This window comes from Haliaeetus leucocephalus, unplaced genomic scaffold (assembly GCF_000737465.1).
Source record: "Haliaeetus leucocephalus isolate CR32 unplaced genomic scaffold, Haliaeetus_leucocephalus-4.0 Scaffold830, whole genome shotgun sequence".
NCBI classification, from domain to species: Eukaryota; Metazoa; Chordata; class Aves; order Accipitriformes; family Accipitridae; genus Haliaeetus; species Haliaeetus leucocephalus.
Genome location: NW_010973266.1, coordinates 2,809,560 through 2,813,487, shown reverse-complemented (window position 1 = coordinate 2,813,487; position 3,928 = coordinate 2,809,560).

The following is a 3,928-nucleotide window of genomic DNA, read 5'->3' as shown; positions in this document are numbered from 1 at the left end:
CTTTAATGATTTGGGGCCTTTTTGTATTACTGGGTCACCATCTTCCACTGATAAGCCTGATCATTAAGTCCTGAAAAGGCTCACAGATCCGTACTGATGGATCTCAGTGAAGTAGCTTTTTCCTAATTACCTGTTCATTGGTCAAATAAGTAAAAAATGTCTAAAAAAAAATAGCAAGCAGATTCAAGGACAGATTTAAAATAAACTATTTTTCAACACATTTTTGAAAGTTGACAGTTTTACTGTCAACAACATCTATGCAGATATATTTGTCGACTTGTACTCCTAGTAAATTAAATGTTCACAGATAGAAATTAACCTAACAGAAAATTTAAACCTTGAAGAAAATGTCATTTTTTCCCTCCTATAGATCTACTTTTGCAAATATTTGTATATCTACTATTTAAGAGAGCCCTGCTGCTCTTGAAGACAGATTTAAAGGCATGCTTAAAACCTTTATTATAATTTGTGTTTTCCTGTAAGCACTGCTGTGCTTGCAGAGACATTTATCACAAAGGATGTGACAGGATTCTGTGCGGTAAGTGCGCTAATAAACCACTGTATGTCATGCTAGAATATACAATTATTGGCATACCACAGATTTTTTTTTTTTTTTAAATCACCGAAGCCCTTGTCAACATGCCAATGCCCATGTAACGATAGCAGCAAAATTGCTCTTTTGCTGTCCAGCTCAGTTTGATCAGATATGGGCTTGTAGAGACTGTAATGAATTAAAGAGTTTTACTGGTATAAACTGTTTGGTTTAGATAATTGTTCAGGTATAACTGCACTTGTAAAAACCCCCAGGAAGGATCTGACTTTAATATCTTTATTGGCAGAGATACCTAGTGTTAGAATTCTGATTTTGTTTGAATGTTTTACATCTAAATACAAGATTGTCCAGTAGCAAAAAGCTATCGTGACAAGCTGAAGGTATAATAATAAGGTCATGCCTTAATATGCTGAACTAAATTAAAACCCCACCAAAGCTTATAAAATACACTTGAGAGTAATTTAATTCAAAGGAAAAAAATAACATTTAAAAAGCTGCTTACATCTAACTGTATCGTATCTGAAGTACCCTAAAGTCATCATACCACATAAAATAGTATTTGAGGCAAAGTAAATAATTAAATAAAATAGTAGTAATATCAAAAGGAGTGTTCTGCTTTGTGAAAGATCTGAATAGTAGAATTTTATCCCCTGAAGCACAAAAGACTGGATGACCTTGGAAAAGGCCTTTCTCCCTTTGCATCTCTTTCCCCCACCCATGCATGTATAGAACTTTAACTTGGAATTAAGGTCGCCAGATTCCGTATCTCAGTAATGCATATTTATTATAAAAACAACAAAAAAAATCAGGCATCAGTCAACAGTCTGTCTATTTTCCCTTGGAATTTCCCCAGCCATCTCGGAGGGGATACTGTGATGTTGGGGTAGAAAGGAAGGAATTGAGCGAGGCTGTCTTTGCTGTCAATTAGTTATGATAAAAATAAGGTTTGCTTTTTGAAGGAGTCTGGTAACTGAAATGTTTTGCTTTTATGTGTCTGATAACATGGTGCATATCAAAAATACTGTGCAAGTTGGAACCCACACTGCTCCTTCAGGATGTTTTTCCTGTGGTCGTCTTAAAAGATAAAAACCAGGTTTAAGTGTTAGTTACCAGTTTATGTTTGGTGGCTAGGAAATAGAGGGGGGAAATATCAGGAATTCAAACTTACTTGTGTATGTTATGCAGGGTATATTTTAAATATAATCTGTAAGTGTAAACTGCACTTCCTTTTTTTCAAATTATTCAGAATTTCTGGAAGTACTTGGGTTTTGTGCTTATTTTAAATTTCTTTTCTATTTACTTCTCCAGCAACAGAGATTAATTTGGCTTAGATTTTTGTGGAACCATGGCCTGAAAATGAGGTATCAGGCAGTCTGAGCAAACTGCTGCCAAAAGAACAGTCTTGCTCCCTGTCCCCCTCAATATTGGCCTTCCAGGAAGGGGAAGAGCATTAATTTGCCTGAATCTTCATGCGCTGCCTGTCAAATCTGTTCCCTTTGTTTTTAAGCACTTTCCTACACTGTTTCATGGAGGCAGAACCAGCACCTTCCAATCTCTTTTCTAGAAGTCCAAAAGCTTTCATGACTCCTTTGGACATCAAAAAGAATGAGAAAGCAAATAGGTATCTTGCTTTTAAAACTTAATATTAATATTGTGCATCACATAGAGGAGACTCTGGAGACTAAAATTAGGTGTTTGGGGCCTATATTTCATAATTTCAGACCTCTGGTGCAAATGTTCAAACTACAAGAAGAACTGAACACAAAGACAGAAGTTGCATAGTCTCAGCGTAATCTGCATTTTTCTGCACAAATTTTTAAAGAGTTATCTTGTGTATTCTGGAGAGGGCTATGGTTAAAAGCCTTTCCAATCTGGAAAATGTTTCTAAACTGAGATTACATTCAAAGGTACTGTCCTCTCCTTGGCTATTTTCAAATTATGGCTTCTCCTCATTTTTAATACCAGGAGATTATCTCATTGATTGGAGATTAATTTTTAAATTTATACAAACACTTGATAGCAATTTCAAAATATAAACCTGATCAAGGATGAGAATGTCAATGATACTGGATTTGTCTAGGAACAGCTCTTTCTGCCTTTGTGTGACTGAACTAAATTCTGGTTACTTGTTAGGTGTGTTGTTTTTGTTTGTTTGTTTTTCTTCTGTCTTTAAATACAGAGTAGCACAAACAGTGTTTGTCTTGATCCTTGGTTTCTCTTACAGATTCTCAAATTCATGTCTTAGTAGTAGATTCCTGTCAGGGAGCAGAGATGGGAATCAGTTTTTGTAGATAAATGAAGGTAACTAAATGGCTGATTAAAATGGACTTAAAATGCTAGTTTTTAATTTTAGTTTTTAATTTTAGTTTTTTAGTTTTTATTTTTAGTTTTTATTTTTAATACTGCTGCTTTCTCCCTCCCATCCTTGCTCCCTTCCCCCCCCCCTCCTTTAAAGCCCCTTATTTTTATGTTTAGTGATATTTTAATTAATAACATTTTCATTACCAAAAGACCGGTGCAGAAGGAAGATACAGACGCTGAAATGAGTTTAGAAAGCCTACGTTGAGCCGAAGCACTATAAACTGATTCTGGACCTTTTTTTACTGACCCGAGGACTTCTCATGAGGCTCAAGCAACATCAGTAGCTGAAGAGGTGTGTTATTTGGCACCCAGCCGAGTCCCCCGTGAATCCCTCTCCCTCACAGAGACGCTGAAGAAACCCGTCCAGGTACCGGCCCAAACCTTCGCCCGTGTGGGGGGGTGTTTGTGGGTGTGGGGGTGTCTCTCCTCCGGCAGAAGGCGGTTGACAGCCGTGAGGGAAGGGGAAAGGCTGCCAACCGGCGGTTCTAGGCGGGAGGAGCGGAGCCGCCCTGAGGCGAGGAACGGCTCCCGGGGACGGTACCTCAGGCCGGGCCCGCCCGCCTCCCGCCATTTGAAATCAAACCGCCTCCGCGCTCCTGATTGGGTCCGCCGCGCGGTACACGTGACCGCCCTTTCACCAATCGCGGGCTGACGCGCGCCTTTTCGAAAAACAACCCCTTCCCGCGACTTCGGAGGCGGGGCGGCCCTTTTCTCCTTCCGCCAAAGCCGGCGTCAGCGAAGGCTAAAAGAGTCCGGTCGCCGAGGGGCTCCTGTCCCAGCCGGCCGAGCTCCGTGTGTCCCCTCAGCCGTGGCGGCTGTCAGCGGGTGAGGGCGGCGGGCGGCACCGGGGCCGTCTGCACGGTAACCGTCCTCCGTTTTGACGCGGCGGAGGGATACGGCCGGGGGTGCGAGGGTTCCCGTCGCGGCGGCCGCTGGCGGGAAGACTCAGTCCGCGCCGCGCACTGACAGGAGGGGGGGGGGGGGGGGGGGGGCCCCCAGGCCCCCCCTCGGGCC